Genomic DNA, 26,260 nt, shown 5'->3' with positions numbered 1-26,260 from the left:
CACAGTTGCTGAAGTTGAACCAAAATGAGCTTGTAATCTGGCTTCTGCAACTTTGAACATGAAAAATCCAATGAGGAGAAGAAAAGCAAAGCCAAAGAGTCCATCCCAAAATCCGACAAACAAGCAAAATGAACAAAAAACATTGAATTCAATTCTTTCTGATTTTAGAAACTGCATTAAAGAAGGGGTGCACCGGTCCTGGAGATACTGCAATACCAGGTCAATGCGTGGAGTGGACAGAGCAAGCTCTTTTTCCATCTCCCTGTTCTAAAAATCCATTTAATATATGGTCCCCAGATAGGGGACGTATCAGATATTAAACTGATAAGAACAGATACTACACTTGATCTTAGCCAAAAGGCCGAGAAGCGATAACCAGAATTGGTTTCAAACTACGGAGCCACCCAAGGATCCTGAAAAGTCCATTTGTGGAGATGAGCTCCTGGACTCCCGTTAAGAAGACATGTTGTCAACCTCTAGATCCCTTACATGCCTGCACTTTTCGGCTTGCTGCTGCTGCAATCCACGCGTTTTAGATCTGCATAACTCCACCTCTTTAAACACAGCACCTTCACCCCCTGCTGTTCCCACCCGCCTCAACACCGTTGGAAGGGAGGAGAACCAATTAAGGCGGGGGGTGGGGTGGAACGAGCAGCTGTCTACCCTTAGCAGGAGGGCTCCTGATTACATACCTCTCCTGCTGCTGCTGCTGCTGGCTGTCCAGCAGCAGACTGAAGGTGGCTGCTGCTGTGCACAGGTATATAAAGGCTCAGAGCCTATTATGACACGCGCAGCCAGCGTTCCATTGCCACATTCCATCTACTGCAGGCAGGATACCTGGCTGGCTGAATGTCGCTGAGAAGCTCACAGAGACCGCCATAAGCAACAGTTTAACAGAATGCCACAGACTAATCAACCAAACTTTTTGGGTTGGGTTCTCTTTTATAGTCTGCAGGCATTAAATGAAAGAAGTCAGTGTTCCAGCAGAAGGAGACAACGTTTCAGAAAAGGCATTGTAGCAAACCAAAAAAGAAATTTTAAGCGCAGCAGAGTAACCAGCGCACATACCTGTTAGCTCAGGTGAGTTTAAAAGGCTGCTGTTGATAACAAGGGCATTTGCTAAATAGATGGTGTGTGTGCAACAATATACTGAAAGGTCAATTATATTGTGCAGCTTATCTCACCACCTGTAGTTATTTAGGTGAAAGCTCCAAAATGCTTGCCTAATATGTCTGTTTATCCAAAAGGAAGTAAAAAGGGAGAGCTAGAAAGATAGCATTGCATCACATTACATGGCAATGCAATGCACAGTTGCTGAAGTTGAACCAAAATGAGCTTGTAATCTGGCTTCTGCAACTTTGAACATGAAAAATCCAATGAGGAGAAGAAAAGCAAAGCCAAAGAGTCCATCCCAAAATCCGACAAACAAGCAAAATGAACAAAAAACATTGAATTCAATTCTTTCTGATTTTAGAAACTGCATTAAAGAAGGGGTGCACCGGTCCTGGAGATACTGCAATACCAGGTCAATGCGTGGAGTGGACAGAGCAAGCTCTTTTTCCATCTCCCTGTTCTAAAAATCCATTTAATATATGGTCCCCAGATAGGGGACGTATCAGATATTAAACTGATAAGAACAGATACTACACTTGATCTTAGCCAAAAGGCCGAGAAGCGATAACCAGAATTGGTTTCAAACTACGGAGCCACCCAAGGATCCTGAAAAGTCCATTTGTGGAGATGAGCTCCTGGACTCCCGTTAAGAAGACATGTTGTCAACCTCTAGATCCCTTACATGCCTGCACTTTTCGGCTTGCTGCTGCTGCAATCCACGCGTTTTAGATCTGCATAACTCCACCTCTTTAAACACAGCACCTTCACCCCCTGCTGTTCCCACCCGCCTCAACACCGTTGGAAGGGAGGAGAACCAATTAAGGCGGGGGGTGGGGTGGAACGAGCAGCTGTCTACCCTTAGCAGGAGGGCTCCTGATTACATACCTCTCCTGCTGCTGCTGCTGCTGGCTGTCCAGCAGCAGACTGAAGGTGGCTGCTGCTGTGCACAGGTATATAAAGGCTCAGAGCCTATTATGACACGCGCAGCCAGCGTTCCATTGCCACATTCCATCTACTGCAGGCAGGATACCTGGCTGGCTGAATGTCGCTGAGAAGCTCACAGAGACCGCCATAAGCAACAGTTTAACAGAATGCCACAGACTAATCAACCAAACTTTTTGGGTTGGGTTCTCTTTTATAGTCTGCAGGCATTAAATGAAAGAAGTCAGTGTTCCAGCAGAAGGAGACAACGTTTCAGAAAAGGCATTGTAGCAAACCAAAAAAGAAATTTTAAGCGCAGCAGAGTAACCAGCGCACATACCTGTTAGCTCAGGTGAGTTTAAAAGGCTGCTGTTGATAACAAGGGCATTTGCTAAATAGATGGTGTGTGTGCAACAATATACTGAAAGGTCAATTATATTGTGCAGCTTATCTCACCACCTGTAGTTATTTAGGTGAAAGCTCCAAAATGCTTGCCTAATATGTCTGTTTATCCAAAAGGAAGTAAAAAGGGAGAGCTAGAAAGATAGCATTGCATCACATTACATGGCAATGCAATGCACAGTTGCTGAAGTTGAACCAAAATGAGCTTGTAATCTGGCTTCTGCAACTTTGAACATGAAAAATCCAATGAGGAGAAGAAAAGCAAAGCCAAAGAGTCCATCCCAAAATCCGACAAACAAGCAAAATGAACAAAAAACATTGAATTCAATTCTTTCTGATTTTAGAAACTGCATTAAAGAAGGGGTGCACCGGTCCTGGAGATACTGCAATACCAGGTCAATGCGTGGAGTGGACAGAGCAAGCTCTTTTTCCATCTCCCTGTTCTAAAAATCCATTTAATATATGGTCCCCAGATAGGGGACGTGTCAGATATTAAACTGATAAGAACAGATACTACACTTGATCTTAGCCAAAAGGCCGAGAAGCGATAACCAGAATTGGTTTCAAACTACGGAGCCACCCAAGGATCCTGAAAAGTCCATTTGTGGAGATGAGCTCCTGGACTCCCGTTAAGAAGACATGTTGTCAACCTCTAGATCCCTTACATGCCTGCACTTTTCGGCTTGCTGCTGCTGCAATCCACGCGTTTTAGATCTGCATAACTCCACCTCTTTAAACACAGCACCTTCACCCCCTGCTGTTCCCACCCGCCTCAACACCGTTGGAAGGGAGGAGAACCAATTAAGGCGGGGGGTGGGGTGGAACGAGCAGCTGTCTACCCTTAGCAGGAGGGCTCCTGATTACATACCTCTCCTGCTGCTGCTGCTGCTGGCTGTCCAGCAGCAGACTGAAGGTGGCTGCTGCTGTGCACAGGTATATAAAGGCTCAGAGCCTATTATGACACGCGCAGCCAGCGTTCCATTGCCACATTCCATCTACTGCAGGCAGGATACCTGGCTGGCTGAATGTCGCTGAGAAGCTCACAGAGACCGCCATAAGCAACAGTTTAACAGAATGCCACAGACTAATCAACCAAACTTTTTGGGTTGGGTTCTCTTTTATAGTCTGCAGGCATTAAATGAAAGAAGTCAGTGTTCCAGCAGAAGGAGACAACGTTTCAGAAAAGGCATTGTAGCAAACCAAAAAAGAAATTTTAAGCGCAGCAGAGTAACCAGCGCACATACCTGTTAGCTCAGGTGAGTTTAAAAGGCTGCTGTTGATAACAAGGGCATTTGCTAAATAGATGGTGTGTGTGCAACAATATACTGAAAGGTCAATTATATTGTGCAGCTTATCTCACCACCTGTAGTTATTTAGGTGAAAGCTCCAAAATGCTTGCCTAATATGTCTGTTTATCCAAAAGGAAGTAAAAAGGGAGAGCTAGAAAGATAGCATTGCATCACATTACATGGCAATGCAATGCACAGTTGCTGAAGTTGAACCAAAATGAGCTTGTAATCTGGCTTCTGCAACTTTGAACATGAAAAATCCAATGAGGAGAAGAAAAGCAAAGCCAAAGAGTCCATCCCAAAATCCGACAAACAAGCAAAATGAACAAAAAACATTGAATTCAATTCTTTCTGATTTTAGAAACTGCATTAAAGAAGGGGTGCACCGGTCCTGGAGATACTGCAATACCAGGTCAATGCGTGGAGTGGACAGAGCAAGCTCTTTTTCCATCTCCCTGTTCTAAAAATCCATTTAATATATGGTCCCTAGATAGGGGACGTATCAGATATTAAACTGATAAGAACAGATACTACACTTGATCTTAGCCAAAAGGCCGAGAAGCTATAACCAGAATTGGTTTCAAACTACGGAGCCACCCAAGGATCCTGAAAAGTCCATTTGTGGAGATGAGCTCCTGGACTCCCGTTAAGAAGACATGTTGTCAACCTCTAGATCCCTTACATGCCTGCACTTTTCGGCTTGCTGCTGCTGCAATCCACGCGTTTTAGATCTGCATAACTCCACCTCTTTAAACACAGCACCTTCACCCCCTGCTGTTCCCACCCGCCTCAACACCGTTGGAAGGGAGGAGAACCAATTAAGGCGGGGGGTGGGGTGGAACGAGCAGCTGTCTACCCTTAGCAGGAGGGCTCCTGATTACATACCTCTCCTGCTGCTGCTGCTGCTGGCTGTCCAGCAGCAGACTGAAGGTGGCTGCTGCTGTGCACAGGTATATAAAGGCTCAGAGCCTATTATGACACGCGCAGCCAGCGTTCCATTGCCACATTCCATCTACTGCAGGCAGGATACCTGGCTGGCTGAATGTCGCTGAGAAGCTCACAGAGACCGCCATAAGCAACAGTTTAACAGAATGCCACAGACTAATCAACCAAACTTTTTGGGTTGGGTTCTCTTTTATAGTCTGCAGGCATTAAATGAAAGAAGTCAGTGTTCCAGCAGAAGGAGACAACGTTTCAGAAAAGGCATTGTAGCAAACCAAAAAAGAAATTTTAAGCGCAGCAGAGTAACCAGCGCACATACCTGTTAGCTCAGGTGAGTTTAAAAGGCTGCTGTTGATAACAAGGGCATTTGCTAAATAGATGGTGTGTGTGCAACAATATACTGAAAGGTCAATTATATTGTGCAGCTTATCTCACCACCTGTAGTTATTTAGGTGAAAGCTCCAAAATGCTTGCCTAATATGTCTGTTTATCCAAAAGGAAGTAAAAAGGGAGAGCTAGAAAGATAGCATTGCATCACATTACATGGCAATGCAATGCACAGTTGCTGAAGTTGAACCAAAATGAGCTTGTAATCTGGCTTCTGCAACTTTGAACATGAAAAATCCAATGAGGAGAAGAAAAGCAAAGCCAAAGAGTCCATCCCAAAATCCGACAAACAAGCAAAATGAACAAAAAACATTGAATTCAATTCTTTCTGATTTTAGAAACTGCATTAAAGAAGGGGTGCACCGGTCCTGGAGATACTGCAATACCAGGTCAATGCGTGGAGTGGACAGAGCAAGCTCTTTTTCCATCTCCCTGTTCTAAAAATCCATTTAATATATGGTCCCCAGATAGGGGACGTATCAGATATTAAACTGATAAGAACAGATACTACACTTGATCTTAGCCAAAAGGCCGAGAAGCGATAACCAGAATTGGTTTCAAACTACGGAGCCACCCAAGGATCCTGAAAAGTCCATTTGTGGAGATGAGCTCCTGGACTCCCGTTAAGAAGACATGTTGTCAACCTCTAGATCCCTTACATGCCTGCACTTTTCGGCTTGCTGCTGCTGCAATCCACGCGTTTTAGATCTGCATAACTCCACCTCTTTAAACACAGCACCTTCACCCCCTGCTGTTCCCACCCGCCTCAACACCGTTGGAAGGGAGGAGAACCAATTAAGGCGGGGGGTGGGGTGGAACGAGCAGCTGTCTACCCTTAGCAGGAGGGCTCCTGATTACATACCTCTCCTGCTGCTGCTGCTGCTGGCTGTCCAGCAGCAGACTGAAGGTGGCTGCTGCTGTGCACAGGTATATAAAGGCTCAGAGCCTATTATGACACGCGCAGCCAGCGTTCCATTGCCACATTCCATCTACTGCAGGCAGGATACCTGGCTGGCTGAATGTCGCTGAGAAGCTCACAGAGACCGCCATAAGCAACAGTTTAACAGAATGCCACAGACTAATCAACCAAACTTTTTGGGTTGGGTTCTCTTTTATAGTCTGCAGGCATTAAATGAAAGAAGTCAGTGTTCCAGCAGAAGGAGACAACGTTTCAGAAAAGGCATTGTAGCAAACCAAAAAAGAAATTTTAAGCGCAGCAGAGTAACCAGCGCACATACCTGTTAGCTCAGGTGAGTTTAAAAGGCTGCTGTTGATAACAAGGGCATTTGCTAAATAGATGGTGTGTGTGCAACAATATACTGAAAGGTCAATTATATTGTGCAGCTTATCTCACCACCTGTAGTTATTTAGGTGAAAGCTCCAAAATGCTTGCCTAATATGTCTGTTTATCCAAAAGGAAGTAAAAAGGGAGAGCTAGAAAGATAGCATTGCATCACATTACATGGCAATGCAATGCACAGTTGCTGAAGTTGAACCAAAATGAGCTTGTAATCTGGCTTCTGCAACTTTGAACATGAAAAATCCAATGAGGAGAAGAAAAGCAAAGCCAAAGAGTCCATCCCAAAATCCGACAAACAAGCAAAATGAACAAAAAACATTGAATTCAATTCTTTCTGATTTTAGAAACTGCATTAAAGAAGGGGTGCACCGGTCCTGGAGATACTGCAATACCAGGTCAATGCGTGGAGTGGACAGAGCAAGCTCTTTTTCCATCTCCCTGTTTTAAAAATCCATTTAATATATGGTCCCCAGATAGGGGACGTATCAGATATTAAACTGATAAGAACAGATACTACACTTGATCTTAGCCAAAAGGCCGAGAAGCGATAACCAGAATTGGTTTCAAACTACGGAGCCACCCAAGGATCCTGAAAAGTCCATTTGTGGAGATGAGCTCCTGGACTCCCGTTAAGAAGACATGTTGTCAACCTCTAGATCCCTTACATGCCTGCACTTTTCGGCTTGCTGCTGCTGCAATCCACGCGTTTTAGATCTGCATAACTCCACCTCTTTAAACACAGCACCTTCACCCCCTGCTGTTCCCACCCGCCTCAACACCGTTGGAAGGGAGGAGAACCAATTAAGGCGGGGGGTGGGGTGGAACGAGCAGCTGTCTACCCTTAGCAGGAGGGCTCCTGATTACATACCTCTCCTGCTGCTGCTGCTGCTGGCTGTCCAGCAGCAGACTGAAGGTGGCTGCTGCTGTGCACAGGTATATAAAGGCTCAGAGCCTATTATGACACGCGCAGCCAGCGTTCCATTGCCACATTCCATCTACTGCAGGCAGGATACCTGGCTGGCTGAATGTCGCTGAGAAGCTCACAGAGACCGCCATAAGCAACAGTTTAACAGAATGCCACAGACTAATCAACCAAACTTTTTGGGTTGGGTTCTCTTTTATAGTCTGCAGGCATTAAATGAAAGAAGTCAGTGTTCCAGCAGAAGGAGACAACGTTTCAGAAAAGGCATTGTAGCAAACCAAAAAAGAAATTTTAAGCGCAGCAGAGTAACCAGCGCACATACCTGTTAGCTCAGGTGAGTTTAAAAGGCTGCTGTTGATAACAAGGGCATTTGCTAAATAGATGGTGTGTGTGCAACAATATACTGAAAGGTCAATTATATTGTGCAGCTTATCTCACCACCTGTAGTTATTTAGGTGAAAGCTCCAAAATGCTTGCCTAATATGTCTGTTTATCCAAAAGGAAGTAAAAAGGGAGAGCTAGAAAGATAGCATTGCATCACATTACATGGCAATGCAATGCACAGTTGCTGAAGTTGAACCAAAATGAGCTTGTAATCTGGCTTCTGCAACTTTGAACATGAAAAATCCAATGAGGAGAAGAAAAGCAAAGCCAAAGAGTCCATCCCAAAATCCGACAAACAAGCAAAATGAACAAAAAACATTGAATTCAATTCTTTCTGATTTTAGAAACTGCATTAAAGAAGGGGTGCACCGGTCCTGGAGATACTGCAATACCAGGTCAATGTGTGGAGTGGACAGAGCAAGCTCTTTTTCCATCTCCCTGTTCTAAAAATCTATTTAATATATGGTCCCCAGATAGGGGACGTATCAGATATTAAACTGATAAGAACAGATACTACACTTGATCTTAGCCAAAAGGCCGAGAAGCGATAACCAGAATTGGTTTCAAACTACGGAGCCACCCAAGGATCCTGAAAAGTCCATTTGTGGAGATGAGCTCCTGGACTCCCGTTAAGAAGACATGTTGTCAACCTCTAGATCCCTTACATGCCTGCACTTTTCGGCTTGCTGCTGCTGCAATCCACGCGTTTTAGATCTGCATAACTCCACCTCTTTAAACACAGCACCTTCACCCCCTGCTGTTCCCACCCGCCTCAACACCGTTGGAAGGGAGGAGAACCAATTAAGGCGGGGGGTGGGGTGGAACGAGCAGCTGTCTACCCTTAGCAGGAGGGCTCCTGATTACATACCTCTCCTGCTGCTGCTGCTGCTGGCTGTCCAGCAGCAGACTGAAGGTGGCTGCTGCTGTGCACAGGTATATAAAGGCTCAGAGCCTATTATGACACGCGCAGCCAGCGTTCCATTGCCACATTCCATCTACTGCAGGCAGGATACCTGGCTGGCTGAATGTCGCTGAGAAGCTCACAGAGACCGCCATAAGCAACAGTTTAACAGAATGCCACAGACTAATCAACCAAACTTTTTGGGTTGGGTTCTCTTTTATAGTCTGCAGGCATTAAATGAAAGAAGTCAGTGTTCCAGCAGAAGGAGACAACGTTTCAGAAAAGGCATTGTAGCAAACCAAAAAAGAAATTTTAAGCGCAGCAGAGTAACCAGCGCACATACCTGTTAGCTCAGGTGAGTTTAAAAGGCTGCTGTTGATAACAAGGGCATTTGCTAAATAGATGGTGTGTGTGCAACAATATACTGAAAGGTCAATTATATTGTGCAGCTTATCTCACCACCTGTAGTTATTTAGGTGAAAGCTCCAAAATGCTTGCCTAATATGTCTGTTTATCCAAAAGGAAGTAAAAAGGGAGAGCTAGAAAGATAGCATTGCATCACATTACATGGCAATGCAATGCACAGTTGCTGAAGTTGAACCAAAATGAGCTTGTAATCTGGCTTCTGCAACTTTGAACATGAAAAATCCAATGAGGAGAAGAAAAGCAAAGCCAAAGAGTCCATCCCAAAATCCGACAAACAAGCAAAATGAACAAAAAACATTGAATTCAATTCTTTCTGATTTTAGAAACTGCATTAAAGAAGGGGTGCACCGGTCCTGGAGATACTGCAATACCAGGTCAATGTGTGGAGTGGACAGAGCAAGCTCTTTTTCCATCTCCCTGTTCTAAAAATCTATTTAATATATGGTCCCCAGATAGGGGACGTATCAGATATTAAACTGATAAGAACAGATACTACACTTGATCTTAGCCAAAAGGCCGAGAAGCGATAACCAGAATTGGTTTCAAACTACGGAGCCACCCAAGGATCCTGAAAAGTCCATTTGTGGAGATGAGCTCCTGGACTCCCGTTAAGAAGACATGTTGTCAACCTCTAGATCCCTTACATGCCTGCACTTTTCGGCTTGCTGCTGCTGCAATCCACGCGTTTTAGATCTGCATAACTCCACCTCTTTAAACACAGCACCTTCACCCCCTGCTGTTCCCACCCGCCTCAACACCGTTGGAAGGGAGGAGAACCAATTAAGGCGGGGGGTGGGGTGGAACGAGCAGCTGTCTACCCTTAGCAGGAGGGCTCCTGATTACATACCTCTCCTGCTGCTGCTGCTGCTGGCTGTCCAGCAGCAGACTGAAGGTGGCTGCTGCTGTGCACAGGTATATAAAGGCTCAGAGCCTATTATGACACGCGCAGCCAGCGTTCCATTGCCACATTCCATCTACTGCAGGCAGGATACCTGGCTGGCTGAATGTCGCTGAGAAGCTCACAGAGACCGCCATAAGCAACAGTTTAACAGAATGCCACAGACTAATCAACCAAACTTTTTGGGTTGGGTTCTCTTTTATAGTCTGCAGGCATTAAATGAAAGAAGTCAGTGTTCCAGCAGAAGGAGACAACGTTTCAGAAAAGGCATTGTAGCAAACCAAAAAAGAAATTTTAAGCGCAGCAGAGTAACCAGCGCACATACCTGTTAGCTCAGGTGAGTTTAAAAGGCTGCTGTTGATAACAAGGGCATTTGCTAAATAGATGGTGTGTGTGCAACAATATACTGAAAGGTCAATTATATTGTGCAGCTTATCTCACCACCTGTAGTTATTTAGGTGAAAGCTCCAAAATGCTTGCCTAATATGTCTGTTTATCCAAAAGGAAGTAAAAAGGGAGAGCTAGAAAGATAGCATTGCATCACATTACATGGCAATGCAATGCACAGTTGCTGAAGTTGAACCAAAATGAGCTTGTAATCTGGCTTCTGCAACTTTGAACATGAAAAATCCAATGAGGAGAAGAAAAGCAAAGCCAAAGAGTCCATCCCAAAATCCGACAAACAAGCAAAATGAACAAAAAACATTGAATTCAATTCTTTCTGATTTTAGAAACTGCATTAAAGAAGGGGTGCACCGGTCCTGGAGATACTGCAATACCAGGTCAATGCGTGGAGTGGACAGAGCAAGCTCTTTTTCCATCTCCCTGTTCTAAAAATCCATTTAATATATGGTCCCCAGATAGGGGACGTATCAGATATTAAACTGATAAGAACAGATTTTTTTTTTTTTTTTTAAACCATTCAGGTTAGTTTTATAGCAAATCAGTAGGATATACCAAAACTGTTGCAAAAAAAACTTCTCATCATCATGGCCATATTTATTAAGCATAAAGTAACCTAATATTACAGAAAGAAGAACATCTTATTAATATAAACCAAAAGATCACTGAAATTTTACAATATGCCTCCACTTTTTAAATTTCCATATTCCCTCGGCATCTGTTCCACCACCGCTACTACTATCCATCTTGTAAATCAAAAATAGCCTAGAAAGAATAATCCTAATACATTCATTTACTGTAATTGATTTCCTTTTAAATACACAAAGATTCCTCACATCCCACAAACTTTCTAACACACAAGCCATAATTAACCACAAAACTCTCTCCTTTACACGTCCACTTGCACCAATACCAAACATAACCACACGCCAATCCACAAAAGTCACTCCTGCCAAACTCCTACACAACCCCCCTACACATTTCCACACGTCTTGCGCAAAATCACAATTCCACATCAGATGCATAACCGTCTCACAACCATTACATCCATCTCTTGGACAAACATCCGACCTAATCAAACCTCTCTTCTTTTGAACGTCTCTCACTGGAAGAATATTGTGAAACGCCATCCACACTACATCCTTCTGTTTGTTGGACATCCCATACATACCCAACTTTCTCCAAGCATCCGCAACCTCATTCCCTCTCAAACCAACAATATTAGACTCGACCTCATTTGCACACAATTTCCTATACACCCTCTTAGTCATTCTAAACTCATCCACCGGCACACTCAGCAAATCATACTTCTTGACAAACTTCTCAATCACCTCATACCACACCGGACACTTAAAAGACACAGGCACTCTCGCATCCCTCTTTCTCCAACCTAACCCATACAACATCCATCCTGCAGAATAACTTGCCATACATGCACCCTTATTACCTTTACCCAACAATACCACAATCGTCTTAATATAATGGAGCCCTAAAAAAACCTCAACATTAGGAAATCCCAAACCACCATGCTGGCAGGCCTTATAAAGGCTTTCCCTCTTCAGCTTCTCCATCTTGCTGCACCAGAAAAAGGAAAAAATCATTTTCTCAACTCTCTTCACTTTCCTAAAAGGGGATGGAAAAATTATGGCCACAAAAAGCAGAATGGGTAAGATCACTGCTTTGATAACTAGAACTTTGCCCCGCAAAGAAAGATCTCTCATTCTCCAAAAATTCAATTTTCGCTCAACACGCATACCACACTCGTCCCAACTCTCATTTCCTTTCAGATCATCATTGAAAAATACCCCTAAAACCTTAATTGCACTCTCCTCATACTTAACACCTTCCATACGAATACTGTCATCTCCAAAGCATTTGAAACTACACTTAGTCCAGTTAACTCTAAAACCTGATGCACCACAGAAAAAATCCAAAAGCAACCTCACCCTACTCATTGAAGCCATACTTTCACTCACCATCACAACATCATCCATGTAACCTAACACCTTCACATGCTTACCACCACTCCCAGGCACTAAGAATCCTCTCATCATTTTCTCACGTCTCACTAAACACAGCAAAGGCTCAATCACACATACAAACAAGACAGGGGACATAGGGCACCCCTGTCTTACACCAGACCTAATCATCACTTTGTCAGACAACCATCCATTCACTAAAAACTCACTTGACACATAATCATATAAAGACTTAACTCCATTCAGAAAAACCCTAGGGAAACCCATCCTCTCCAATACTTTAAACAGAAACACATGCGAAACTCTATCAAAAGCCTTTTCGAAATCAATTGCTAACACCATACACTTCTGCTTTCTAGTCTTACAATCCCCAAGCATATCCCTTAACAATAACAAATTATCACTTATACTCCGACCAGGCACGGCACACACTTGGTCATCCTCCACAACCCTACCAATCACCTCACGCATACGATTTGCTAACAATTTACTGTAGACCTTATAATCAGCGTTAAGCAATGATATGGGTCTCCAGTTCTCCAAACGCTTTTTCTCACCCTTCTTAAACACAAGAACCACTATACCCTCTTTCATACTGTCACACAAAACACCATTCATCCACATATACCTACAAACCTCAGTCAAGTCCTTACCCAAAAACTCCCAAGCTTTCACATACAGCTCCACAGGCAACCCATCCTTCCCAGGCGTCTTATTCTTTTTAGCACTCATAACAACATTCCTCACCTCATCCAAAATAACATCCTCACACAAAGCATCACATTCATCCGAACCAAGTCTCTTCTCCATACCACTCAATACATGCGACACAAGTCCAGGATCAATCCATTTCTCATCGTACAACTTACTATAGAAGCCATTCACCTCATTCAACACATTCTTCCCAACCACACTAGATCCATCTTCACCTACCACTTCACTCAAATCCAACTTCCTTCCATTCATTTTTTTAAAAAAGTACCTGGTGCACTTTTCATTCTTTTCCAAATGCTCTAACTTGGTACGGTAAATAATCTCTTTACCTTTTTCATCCAGAAGACATTTTAACTCATTCTTAGCAACCTCAAGCTGATCAGACATATCCATTCCTTTCCTAACACACCCACGCAACCAATCAATCCGTCTACTTAAGTCATTAAATCTATTACGATATCTGGCAGCTTTTTTGTAGCCCCATTTTTTTAAAGAAAGTTTTTAACTGTAATTTCACCCAATCCCACCATTCAAGCACACTACCAAAATCACGCTTACGCCACCTCCAACTTGCATACCTTTTCTCCAACTCACTCATCACCTCCTCATCCTCCAACAACCTCGTATTCAATTTCCAAACCCCACCCCCAAACACCATGTCCCCATTCGCACTAAAAACTCCACGCAAACACTCATGATCAGAAAAAGGTACCTTATGTTGAACATAACTTGAACAAACCATATTTTTGGAAAATAACATCCTATCTATCCTCGATGAAATATTACCACGGTCAGCATAATATGTAGGCGGTGGTGGAATGCCATACTCAAGTATTGCAGCGTCTAAGAAAGAAAAATCAGAAATAAGTTGAGATAACTTTTTTCCCGTAATGTCCACATTACCTTCTGTGACACAATTACAGTCACCAACAAAAACTGTAGGAATTTTTCCAGGGAGAAAAAAACTCAATTTCTCAAGAAGAGCAAGCCGCTCCTCTTTTTTAGTAGGACAATATAAATTAATCATTCTAACCTTCCACCCCCTATAACTCAAAAAAACAATAATGCAGCGACCCACCTCCACAACCGTGTAACTATCAATAGTAATATTCTTATTACCAACTAAAATCCCCACACCATCATTTTTGTTAAAGCTGGACCCCGACCAAACATACTGGCCATAAGGCCAGTCCTTATCCCCTGGAGATTCAGTAATCCCACACTCTTGTAGACAATAGACATCTGCACTCAAACCCTTTAGATAATCCAGAACTGTTGTTCTTCGGGTAACAGATCTAATTTGCCTAACATTAAGGGACACAATGTCCCATCCAGAATGATGCGGCATAACTAAAGGGGATCACACATAACCTGAAAAAAAAAGAAAGAAAACATCAACTCAAACTTCATCAAGCAAAGCAAAGCTATTACCATCTGGCTGAATGCCAAATGTAACAATGTCAGGAGAAAATACATCTGACGGGTAAGCACGAGAGTCCACCGGGCTATCACACACGGCAGCAATGGATGAACACTCAGTCCTTGGCTTCTTCTTGACCACATCAGGATCCTCCTCATCAGAGAAACGGACAGCAGACAAGTCCCCTTGGCCACCGCCCCCGATCTCCTCTGAAGCAGTATTGCACCAAGATATGACAGGAGAATTGGACAAGTCCATTTCCCCCTCACCACGGACACCAAACTGGGGAGGGAAAGGTGACATCACCTCTGGAATCACCATGTCAAAGCCTCCTGACGCAGGAGGCTGAAGCTGGGCATCTTCAAATATGTCGTCCATCTGAGTGCCATCCTCTTCCTCTTGGGGAGCAGTTGCCTCCCCGACATCCGGAAGGGGACCTTGTGGAACCCTAGTAGAAGTCGAAGGAACAGCAGGCCCCTCCGCGACCACTTGAGCAAAAGACTTAGGAGTGGTTCTAGCTTGACACTGCCTAAGAACATGCCCCTCCTCACCACAAGCATCACACTTTACCTGGTTCTTGCAGTCTTTCGCCATATGACCAGACGTGTTACACCTCCTGCAGGTTGGCGGATACCTGCAGGACTCCTGGACATGACCATACTTGTTACATCTTCTGCAGAAAAAAGGAGCATCAGGAAAGTACAAGAAACCAGTGTCTCTCCCAATAGAGAAACTCATAGGAGGATAATGTATGCCCCCTGGCCCCTCGGGGTCTGTAGCAAAACGAACAAAGTACTTGTATTTGCCAGTCCACAAGCCTTCTTCATTCGAGATCTTGTGGGAAAAATGCACATAAGTACAATGCCTCCTCAAGAATACAGTAATGTCCTCCTGGGGGATAAAGGGATTGTGCATAAACACAACAACAGGAACATCCCCCTTTGAATAGAGGACAGTAAAAGTGAGTCCATCTAGGAGGGAGTTCTCAGTATGGCCTTTCAAGGTTCTATAAAGATTTTGGCAAGCAGCCATAGTAGAAAGAACCAGCACATACCTTCCATGACTTCTAAATTCCTGCAGGCAAAGAATGTCCGACTTCTTAATCTTCAATGCTTCATAGAAGATGGCATTCACCAGGTAGGACATGGAAAAATGTCCCTTCTTCTCCTCGGAAATCTCAATGCGAAATCCATTCTTGACCCGGGGGTCCCCGGTCCCAGCAAATTTCAGCTTGACTCCCATAGTCAGCCACGGAAATCGCCTTCCCGTTTCCTCCTCACTCTCCCCCTATAGCAGCATCCAGCTTAAGCCACCGGAGTGGCGATGCTGGAAGGCCGAGGGCTAGCACTCAAGGAACCTGATGTCCAGACACTTGATCTGAGCCAAAAGGCCGAGAAGCGATAACCAGAATTGGTTTCAAACTACGGAGCCACCCAAGGATCCTGAAAAGTCCATTTGTGGAGATGAGCTCCTGGACTCCCGTTAAGAAGACATGTTGTCAACCTCTAGATCCCTTACATGCCTGCACTTTTCGGCTTGCTGCTGCTGCAATCCACGCGTTTTAGATCTGCATAACTCCACCTCTTTAAACACAGCACCTTCACCCCCTGCTGTTCCCACCCGCCTCAACACCGTTGGAAGGGAGGAGAACCAATTAAGGCGGGGGGTGGGGTGGAACGAGCAGCTGTCTACCCTTAGCAGGAGGGCTCCTGATTACATACCTCTCCTGCTGCTGCTGCTGCTGCTGGCTGTCCAGCAGCAGACTGAAGGTGGCTGCTGCTGTGCACAGGTATATAAAGGCTCAGAGCCTATTATGACACGCGCAGCCAGCGTTCCATTGCCACATTCCATCTACTGCAGGCAGGATACCTGGCTGGCTGAATGTCGCTGAGAAGCTCACAGAGACCGCCATAAGCAACAGTTTAACAGAATGCCACAGACTAATCAACCAAACTTTTTGGGTTGGGTTCTCTTTTATAGTCTGCAGGCATTAAATGAAAGAAGTCAGTGTTCCAGCAGAGGGAGACAACGTTTCAGAAAAGGCATTGTAGCAAACCAAAAAAGAAATTTTAAGCGCAGCAGAGTAACCAGCGCACATACCTGTTAGCTCAGGTGAGTTTAAAAGGCTGCTGTTGATAACAAGGGCATTTGCTAAATAGATGGTGTGTGTGCAACAATATACTGAAAGGTCAATTATATTGTGCAGCTTATCTCACCACCTGTAGTTATTTAGGTGAAAGCTCCAAAATGCTTGCCTAATATGTCTGTTTATCCAAAAGGAAGTAAAAAGGGAGAGCTAGAAAGATAGCATTGCATCACATTACATGGCAATGCAATGCACAGTTGCTGAAGTTGAACCAAAATGAGCTTGTAATCTGGCTTCTGCAACTTTGAACATGAAAAATCCAATGAGGAGAAGAAAAGCAAAGCCAAAGAGTAGTGTTGAGCCACCCCCGTAGTGTTCGGGTTCGGTTTGGTTCGTCGAACACCGGGATGTTCGAGGAACTGTTCGTCGAACTGTTCGTCGAACACCTTAGAACACCGTCGAACACCGTTAAAACCAATGGCAGGCAAACAAAAACACATAGAAACACATAGAAAACACCTGCAAAGGTGTCCAAAAGCTGACAAACTGCTCAGAAGACACTCTCTTTAAAAAAGCCGGCCGGCAAATTCAGCAGCGGCATACACCGGTACCCGACAATTTAGACAAGAAGGAATAGAGCATCACACATAGATTAGATAGATAGAAACATGTCAGTCACACATATAAGAAGCACAGTGACAGTGTTGGTTACTGCACTTGTCATTTAGTGTAAAGGATTTATTAAAAAAAATATTAGTGTTTTCATGCACCGTCTCTTTAAAAAAGCCGGCCGGCAATTCAGCATCTGTACCCGACAATTTAGAACAGAAAGAATAGAGCTTCACACATAGATTAGATAGATAGAAACATGTCAGTCACATATATAATAAGTACAGTGACAGTGTTGCTTACTGTACTTGTCATTTAGTGTAAAGGATTTATTTAAAAAAATAATAGTGTTTTCATGCACTGTCTCTTTAAAAAAGCCGGCCGGCAATTCAGCAGCGGTACCCGACAATTTAGAACAGAAAGATAGAGCATCACACATAGATTAGATAGATAGAAACATGTCAGTCACATATATATGAAGTACAGTGATAGTGTTGGTTACTGTACTTGTCATTTAGTATTAAAATAAAGGATTTATTATTAAAAAAATTGGCGTGGGGTTCCCCTTAATTTTAGGCTCTAGCGGAGGTTAAGCAGACGGCTGGGGCAGATGTTTGAAGCCTGGGAAGGGGGTAATACCCACGGAGCTTCCCAGGCTACTAATATCAGCCCCCAGCTGAATACATAGCCTTTACTAGCTATTAAAATGGGGGACCCCCCCAAAAAAATGACGTGGGGTCCCCCCTAATTTAATAGCTAGCAAAGGCTAGGCAGACAGCTGGGGGCTGATATTAATAGCCCAGGAAGGGAGCCATGAATATTGGCCCCCTCCCAGGCTAGAAACACCAGCCGTCAGCCGCCCCAGAAATGGCGCATTCATAGGATGCGCCAATTCTGGCACTTAGCCTCGCTCTTCCACGCTGCCCTGGTGCGGTGGCAGGGGGTAATAGGGTTGGGGTTGATGTCAGCTTATAATGCCAGCTGACATCAAGCCCAGGTTAGTAATGGAGAGGCGTCTATAAGACACCCCCATTACTAACCCCATAGTCAAAGTTAAAAAAAACACAAACACCCAGAATAAAGTCCTTTAATTGAAATAAAGACACAGTCCTTTATTGTTCTAAATTAAACCATACTTACCGTCACGCCCATTCCAGCTGAAGCCAACGATCTCCTGCAATAAAAGAAAAATAATAAAGCAACCTCATCCTTACCTTTCCATGGTTCCCACGACAGCTTCAGCTCTGCTACATCGAGATGACAGGCTGGACCGCAGCAGAACGCTGCCATCCAGCCTGTCATCCCGCAGACACTGAGAAGCGCAGGCTTGCTTGCGCTGCTCAGCGTCTCTCTGTGACGACATCCAGATGAGCCGAGTTCATGTCCAATGAACTCGGCTCACCTCATTCACGTCACTGACAGCGTGGGAAAATTCTCACGCTGAAGCGCTGATTGCAGGAGAATTTTCCCACGCTGTCAGTGACGTGCAGGAGGTGAGCTGAGTTCATTGGACATGAGCTCACCTCATGCACATCACTGACAGCGTGGGAGAATTCTCCTGCACTCAGCACTTCAGCGTGAGAATTTTCCCACGCTGTCAGTGACGTGCATGAGGTGAGCCGAGTTCATTGGACATGACCTCGGCTCATCTGGATGCCGTCACAGCGAGACAGTGAGGAGCGCAAGCATGCCTGCGCTTCTCAGTGTCTGCGGGATGACAGACTGGATGGCAGCGTTCTGCTGCGGTCCAGCCAGTCATCTCGATGTAGCAGAGCTGAAGCTGTCGTGGGAACCATGGAAAGGTAAGGATGAGGTTGGTTTATTATTTTTCTTTTATTGCAGGAGATCGTTGGCTTCAGCTGGAATGGGTGTGATGGTAAGTATGGTTTAATTTAGAACAATAAAGAATTGTGTCTTTATTTCAATTAAAGGACTTTATTCTGGGTGTTGTGTTTTTTTTAAATACTTTACTAGAAATTCATGGCGGTCATGTCTAATACTGGCGTGACCCCATGAATTTTGGGCTTGGGGCCAGCTGATAATACCAAGCTGGCCCTAACCCCTTTATTACCCAGTGAGCCACCGCACCAGGGCCCTGGATGAGTTGGGTACAGCGCCAGAAGATGGCGCTTCTATGAACGCGCCATTTTCCGGGGTGGCTGCGGACTGCAATTTGTAGCGGGGGGGGGCCCAGAAAGCTTGGGCCTCCCTGCGCTGCAGATTCCAGCCCCCAGCTGCCTAGTTGTACCTGGCTGGACACAAAAATAGGGCGAAGCCCCACGTACTTTTTTTTTAATTATTTCATGAAATTCATGAAATAATTAAGAAAAAAAGGCCTTCCCTATATTGTTGTGTCCGGCCAGGTACAAATAGGCAGCTGGTGGTTGGGGGCAGCCCGTTCCTGCCTGCTGTACCTGGCTGGACACAAATATTGTGCGAAGCCCCACTTCAATTTTTTTTAATTATTTCATGAAATTCATGAAATAATTAAGAAAAAAAGGGCTTCCCTATATTGTTGTGTCCGGCCAGGTACAAATAGGCAGCTGGTGGATGGGGGCAGCCCGTTCCTGCCTGCTGTACCTGGCTGGACACAAATATAGTGCGAAGCCCCACTTAAATTTTTTTAAATTATTTCAGGAAATTCATGAAATAATTTAAAAAAAATTGATGTGGGGCTTCGCACTATATTTGTGTCCAGCCAGGTACAGCAGGCAGGAACGGGCTGCCCCCAACCACCAGCTGCCTATTTGTACCTGGCCGGACACAACAATATAGGGAAGCCCTTTTTTCTTAATTATTTCATGAAATAATTTAAAGAAAATTGACGTGGGGCTTCGCCCTGTTTTTGTGTCCAGCCAGGTACAACTAGGCAGCTGGGGGCTGGAATCCGCAGCGCAGGGAGGCCCAAGCTTTCTGGGCCACCCCCGCTGCAAATTGCAGTCCGCAGCCACCCCGGAAAATGGCGCGTTCATAGAAGCGCCATCTTCTGGCGCTGTACCCAACTCATCCAGGGCCCTGATGCGGTGGCTCACTGGGTAATAAAGGGGTTAGGGCCAGCTTGGCATTATCAGCTGGCCCTAAGCCCGAAATTCATGGGGTCACGCCAATATTAGACATGACCACCATGAATTTCTAGTAAAGAATTTAAAAAAAACACAACACCCAGAAAAAAGTCCTTTAATTGAAATAAACACACAATTCTTTATTGTTCTAAATTAAACCATACTTACCATCACGCCCATTCCAGCTGAAGCCAACGATCTCCTGAAATAAAAGAAAAATAATAAAGCAACATCATCCTTACCTTTCCATGGTTCCCATGACAGCTTCAGCTCTGCTACATCGAGATGACAGGCTGGACCGCAGCAGAACGCTGCCATCCAGTCTGTCATCCCGCAGACACTGAGAAGCGCAGGCTTGCTTGCGCTCCACAGTGTCTCTCTGTGAGGGCATCCAGATGAGCCGAGTTAATGTCCAATGAACTCGGCTCACCTCATGCACGTCACTGACAGCGTGGGAAAATTCTCCTGCACTCAGCGCTTCAGCGTGGGAGAATTCTCACACTGAAGCGCTGAGTGCAGGAGAATTCTCCCACGCTGTCAGTGACGTGCAGGAGGTGAGCTGAGTTCATTGGACATGAGCTCACCTTATGCACGTCACTGACAGCGTGGGAAAATTCTCCTGCACTCAGCGCTTCAGCTTGAGAATTTTCCCACGCTGTCAGTGACGTGCATGAGGTGAGCCGAGTTCATTGGACATGAACTCGGCTCATCTGGATGTCGTCACAGAGAGACGCTGAGCAGCGCAAGCAAGCCTGCGCTTCTCAGTGTCTGCGGGATGAGAGGCTGGATGGCAGCGTTCTGCTGCGGTCCAGCCTGTCATCTCGATGTAGCAGAGCTGAAGCTGTCGTGGGAACCATGGAAAGGTAAGGATGAGGTTGCTTTATTATTTTTCTTTTATTGCAGGAGATCGTTGGCTTCAGCTGGAATGGGCGTGACGGTAAGTATGGTTTAATTTAGAACAATAAAGGACTGTGTCTTTATTTCAATTAAAGGACTTTATTCTGGGTGTTTGTGTTTTTTTTAACTTTGACTATGGGGTTAGTAATGGGGGTGTCTTATAGACGCCTCTCCATTACTAACCTGGGCTTGATGTCAGCTGGCATTATAAGCTGACATCAACCCCAACCCTATTACCCCCTGCCACCGCACCAGGGCAGCGTGGAAGAGCGAGGCTAAGTGCCAGAATTGGCGCATCCTATGAATGCGCCATTTCTGGGGCGGCTGACGGCTGGTGTTTCTAGCCTGGGAGGGGGCCAATATTCATGGCTCCCTTCCTGGGCTATTAATATCAGCCCCCAGCTGTCTGCCTAGCCTTTGCTAGCTATTAAATTAGGGGGGACCCCACGTCATTTTTTTTGGGGGGTCCCCCATTTTAATAGCTAGTAAAGGCTATGTATTCAGCTGGGGGCTGATATTAGTAGCCTGGGAAGCTCCGTGGGTATTACCCCCTTCCCAGGCTTCAAACATCTGCCCCAGCCGTCTGCTTAACCTCCGCTAGAGCCTAAAATTAAGGGGAACCCCACGCCAATTTTTTTAATAATAAATCCTTTATTTTAATACTAAATGACAAGTACAGTAACCAACACTATCACTGTACTTCATATATATGTGACTGACATGTTTCTATCTATCTAATCTATGTGTGAAGCTCTATTCTGTCTGTTATAAATTGTCGGGTACAGATGCTGAATTGCCGGCCGGCTTTCTTAAAGAGACGGTGCATGAAAACACTATTATTTTTTTTGATAAATCCTTTACGCTAAATGACAAGTACAGTAAGCAGCACTTTCACTGTACTTCGTATATATGTGGCTGACATGTTTATATCTATCTAATCTATGTGTGAAGCTCTATTCTTTCGGTTCTAAATTGTCGGGTACCGGTGTATGCCGCTGCTGAATTGCCGGCTTTTCATGTTTCACTGTTGGCACTGTTCCCATCGATTTGGGCAATCACTGTAATGCCACAACCACCATGGCTGTGGCATTACAGTGAGTGGCAGACAATCCATGCAGGACACGCTTTTGGTGCACGAACAGTTATCGAACATAACCTCGAACAGCCGAATTTTTTGCAAATCGTTCGGGTTCGTCGAACAACTCGAACACCGCCCAAAACAGCTCGAATTTGAGATTGGCGAACAGTTCTAGTCGAACACCGCTCATCTCTACCAAAGAGTCCACCCCAAAATCCGACAAACAAGCAAAATGAACAAAAAACATTGAATTCAATTCTTTCTGATTTTAGACACTGCATTAAAGAAGGGGTGCACCGGTCCTGGAGATACTGCAATACCAGGTCAATGCGTGGAGTGGACAGAGCAAGCTCTTTTTCCATCTCCCTGTTCTAAAAATCCATTTAATATATGGTCCCCAGATAGGGGACGTATCAGATATTAAACTGATAAGAACAGATACTACACTTGATCTTAGCCAAAAGGCCGAGAAGCGATAACCAGAATTGGTTTCAAACTACGGAGCCACCCAAGGATCCTGAAAAGTCCATTTGTGGAGATGAGCTCCTGGACTCCCGTTAAGAAGACATGTTGTCAACCTCTAGATCCCTTACATGCCTGCACTTTTCGGCTTGCTGCTGCTGCAATCCACGCGTTTTAGATCTGCATAACTCCACCTCTTTAAACACAGCACCTTCACCCCCTGCTGTTCCCACCCGCCTCAACACCGTTGGAAGGGAGGAGAACCAATTAAGGCGGGGGGTGGGGTGGAACGAGCAGCTGTCTACCCTTAGCAGGAGGGCTCCTGATTACATACCTCTCCTGCTGCTGCTGCTGCTGGCTGTCCAGCAGCAGACTGAAGGTGGCTGCTGCTGTGCACAGGTATATAAAGGCTCAGAGCCTATTATGACACGCGCAGCCAGCGTTCCATTGCCACATTCCATCTACTGCAGGCAGGATACCTGGCTGGCTGAATGTCGCTGAGAAGCTCACAGAGACCGCCATAAGCAACAGTTTAACAGAATGCCACAGACTAATCAACCAAACTTTTTGGGTTGGGTTCTCTTTTATAGTCTGCAGGCATTAAATGAAAGAAGTCAGTGTTCCAGCAGAGGGAGACAACGTTTCAGAAAAGGCATTGTAGCAAACCAAAAAAGAAATTTTAAGCGCAGCAGAGTAACCAGCGCACATACCTGTTAGCTCAGGTGAATTTAAAAGGCTGCTGTTGATAACAAGGGCATTTGCTAAATAGATGGTGTGTGTGCAACAATATACTGAAAGGTCAATTATATTGTGCAGCTTATCTCACCACCTGTAGTTATTTAGGTGAAAGCTCCAAAATGCTTGCCTAATATGTCTGTTTATCCAAAAGGAAGTAAAAAGGGAGAGCTAGAAAGATAGCATTGCATCACATTACATGGCAATGCAATGCACAGTTGCTGAAGTTGAACCAAAATGAGCTTGTAATCTGGCTTCTGCAACTTTGAACATGAAAAATCCAATGAGGAGAAGAAAAGCAAAGCCAAAGAGTCCATCCCAAAATCCGACAAACAAGCAAAATGAACAAAAAACATTGAATTCAATTCTTTCTGATTTTAGAAACTGCATTAAAGAAGGGGTGCACCGGTCCTGGAGATACTGCAATACCAGGTCAATGCGTGGAGTGGACAGAGCAAGCTCTTTTTCCATCTCCCTGTTCTAAAAATCCATTTAATATATGGTCCCCAGATAGGGGACGTATCAGATATTAAACTGATAAGAACAGATACTACACTTGATCTTAGCCAAAAGGCCGAGAAGCGATAACCAGAATTGGTTTCAAACTACGGAGCCACCCAAGGATCCTGAAAAGTCCATTTGTGGAGATGAGCTCCTGGACTCCCGTTAAGAAGACATGTTGTCAACCTCTAGATCCCTTACATGCCTGCACTTTTCGGCTTGCTGCTGCTGCAATCCATGCGTTTTAGATCTGCATAACTCCACCTCTTTAAACACAGCACCTTCACCCCCTGCTGTTCCCACCCGCCTCAACACCGTTGGAAGGGAGGAGAACCAATTAAGGCGGGGGGTGGGGTGGAACGAGCAGCTGTCTACCCTTAGCAGGAGGGCTCCTGATTACATACCTCTCCTGCTGCTGCTGCTGGCTGTCCAGCAGCAGACTGAAGGTGGCTGCTGCTGTGCACAGGTATATAAAGGCTCAGAGCCTATTATGACACGCGCAGCCAGCGTTCCATTGCCACATTCCATCTACTGCAGGCAGGATACCTGGCTGGCTGAATGTCGCTGAGAAGCTCACAGAGACCGCCATAAGCAACAGTTTAACAGAATGCCACAGACTAATCAACCAAACTTTTTGGGTTGGGTTCTCTTTTATAGTCTGCAGGCATTAAATGAAAGAAGTCAGTGTTCCAGCAGAGGGAGACAACGTTTCAGAAAAGGCATTGTAGCAAACCAAAAAAGAAATTTTAAGCGCAGCAGAGTAACCAGCGCACATACCTGTTAGCTCAGGTGAGTTTAAAAGGCTGCTGTTGATAACAAGGGCATTTGCTAAATAGATGGTGTGTGTGCAACAATATACTGAAAGGTCAATTATATTGTGCAGCTTATCTCACCACCTGTAGTTATTTAGGTGAAAGCTCCAAAATGCTTGCCTAATATGTCTGTTTATCCAAAAGGAAGTAAAAAGGGAGAGCTAGAAAGATAGCATTGCATCACATTACATGGCAATGCAATGCACAGTTGCTGAAGTTGAACCAAAATGAGCTTGTAATCTGGCTTCTGCAACTTTGAACATGAAAAATCCAATGAGGAGAAGAAAAGCAAAGCCAAAGAGTCCATCCCAAAATCCGACAAACAAGCAAAATGAACAAAAAACATTGAATTCAATTCTTTCTGATTTTAGAAACTGCATTAAAGAAGGGGTGCACCGGTCCTGGAGATACTGCAATACCAGGTCAATGCGTGGAGTGGACAGAGCAAGCTCTTTTTCCATCTCCCTGTTCTAAAAATCCATTTAATATATGGTCCCCAGATAGGGGACGTATCAGATATTAAACTGATAAGAACAGATACTACACTTGATCTTAGCCAAAAGGCCGAGAAGCGATAACCAGAATTGGTTTCAAACTACGGAGCCACCCAAGGATCCTGAAAAGTCCATTTGTGGCTAAGTGCCAGAATTGGCGCATCCTATGAATGCGCCATTTCTGGGGCGGCTGACGGCTGGTGTTTCTAGCCTGGGAGGGGGCCAATATTCATGGCTCCCTTCCTGGGCTATTAATATCAGCCCCCAGCTGTCTGCCTAGCCTTTGCTAGCTATTAAATTAGGGGGGACCCCACGTCATTTTTTTTGGGGGGTCCCCCATTTTAATAGCTAGTAAAGGCTATGTATTCAGCTGGGGGCTGATATTAGTAGCCTGGGAAGCTCCGTGGGTATTACCCCCTTCCCAGGCTTCAAACATCTGCCCCAGCCGTCTGCTTAACCTCCGCTAGAGCCTAAAATTAAGGGGAACCCCACGCCAATTTTTTTAATAATAAATCCTTTATTTTAATACTAAATGACAAGTACAGTAACCAACACTATCACTGTACTTCATATATATGTGACTGACATGTTTCTATCTATCTAATCTATGTGTGATGCTCTATCTTTCTGTTCTAAATTGTCGGGTACCGCTGCTGAATTGCCGGCCGGCTTTTTTAAAGAGACAGTGCATGAAAACACTATTATTTTTTTAAATAAATCCTTTACACTAAATGACAAGTACAGTAAGCAACACTATCACTGTACTTATTATATATGTGACTGACATGTTTCTATCTATCTAATCTATGTGTGAAGCTCTATTCTTTCTGTTCTAAATTGTCGGGTACAGATGCTGAATTGCCGGCCGGCTTTTTTAAAGAGACGGTGCATGAAAACACTAATATTTTTTTTAATAAATCCTTTACACTAAATGACAAGTGCAGTAACCAACACTGTCACTGTGCTTCTTATATGTGTGACTGACATGTTTCTATCTATCTAATCTATGTGTGATGCTCTATTCCTTCTTGTCTAAATTGTCGGGTACCGGTGTATGTCGCTGCTGAATTTGCCGGCCGGCTTTTTTAAAGAGAGTGTCTTCTGAGCAGTTTGTCAGCTTTTGG

At 44.6% G+C, this 26,260-nt stretch overlaps 11 non-coding genes and 1 pseudogene across 11 annotated transcripts; all 12 read right to left on the bottom strand.

Annotated features, from left to right (window-relative positions):
- Positions 1–182: 182 nt before the first annotated feature.
- Positions 183–373, bottom strand: LOC141176686 (U2 spliceosomal RNA). The gene has a single exon (XR_012253350.1). It is a non-coding gene; the product is annotated as a U2 spliceosomal RNA (small nuclear RNA).
- A 1,115-nt stretch (positions 374–1,488) lies between these two features.
- LOC141176684 (U2 spliceosomal RNA) lies at positions 1,489–1,679 on the bottom strand. Its single transcript, XR_012253349.1, has one exon. It is a non-coding gene; the product is annotated as a U2 spliceosomal RNA (small nuclear RNA).
- Positions 1,680–2,794: 1,115 nt separating this feature from the next.
- On the bottom strand, positions 2,795–2,985 carry LOC141177559 (U2 spliceosomal RNA). Its single transcript, XR_012254143.1, has one exon. It is a non-coding gene; the product is annotated as a U2 spliceosomal RNA (small nuclear RNA).
- A 1,115-nt stretch (positions 2,986–4,100) lies between these two features.
- LOC141177536 (U2 spliceosomal RNA) lies at positions 4,101–4,291 on the bottom strand. The gene has a single exon (XR_012254122.1). It is a non-coding gene; the product is annotated as a U2 spliceosomal RNA (small nuclear RNA).
- A 1,115-nt stretch (positions 4,292–5,406) lies between these two features.
- Positions 5,407–5,597, bottom strand: LOC141176683 (U2 spliceosomal RNA). The gene has a single exon (XR_012253348.1). It is a non-coding gene; the product is annotated as a U2 spliceosomal RNA (small nuclear RNA).
- A 1,115-nt stretch (positions 5,598–6,712) lies between these two features.
- LOC141177348 (U2 spliceosomal RNA) lies at positions 6,713–6,903 on the bottom strand. The gene has a single exon (XR_012253950.1). It is a non-coding gene; the product is annotated as a U2 spliceosomal RNA (small nuclear RNA).
- Positions 6,904–8,018: 1,115 nt separating this feature from the next.
- LOC141177473 (U2 spliceosomal RNA) lies at positions 8,019–8,209 on the bottom strand. The gene has a single exon (XR_012254064.1). It is a non-coding gene; the product is annotated as a U2 spliceosomal RNA (small nuclear RNA).
- A 1,115-nt stretch (positions 8,210–9,324) lies between these two features.
- On the bottom strand, positions 9,325–9,515 carry LOC141177472 (U2 spliceosomal RNA). Its single transcript, XR_012254063.1, has one exon. It is a non-coding gene; the product is annotated as a U2 spliceosomal RNA (small nuclear RNA).
- Positions 9,516–10,630: 1,115 nt separating this feature from the next.
- Positions 10,631–10,807, bottom strand: LOC141177854 (U2 spliceosomal RNA; annotated as a pseudogene).
- Positions 10,808–22,418: 11,611 nt separating this feature from the next.
- LOC141176682 (U2 spliceosomal RNA) lies at positions 22,419–22,609 on the bottom strand. Its single transcript, XR_012253347.1, has one exon. It is a non-coding gene; the product is annotated as a U2 spliceosomal RNA (small nuclear RNA).
- A 1,115-nt stretch (positions 22,610–23,724) lies between these two features.
- Positions 23,725–23,915, bottom strand: LOC141176680 (U2 spliceosomal RNA). Its single transcript, XR_012253345.1, has one exon. It is a non-coding gene; the product is annotated as a U2 spliceosomal RNA (small nuclear RNA).
- Positions 23,916–25,027: 1,112 nt separating this feature from the next.
- Positions 25,028–25,218, bottom strand: LOC141176679 (U2 spliceosomal RNA). Its single transcript, XR_012253344.1, has one exon. It is a non-coding gene; the product is annotated as a U2 spliceosomal RNA (small nuclear RNA).
- Positions 25,219–26,260: the final 1,042 nt, after the last annotated feature.

The sequence above is a fragment of the Phyllobates terribilis genome, unplaced genomic scaffold, assembly GCF_046119375.1.
Source record: "Phyllobates terribilis strain yellow unplaced genomic scaffold, ASM4611937v1 Scaffold_27__1_contigs__length_16484149, whole genome shotgun sequence".
NCBI lineage: Eukaryota > Metazoa > Chordata > Amphibia > Anura > Dendrobatidae > Phyllobates > Phyllobates terribilis.
This window is presented reverse-complemented; position numbering and strand designations above follow the sequence as displayed.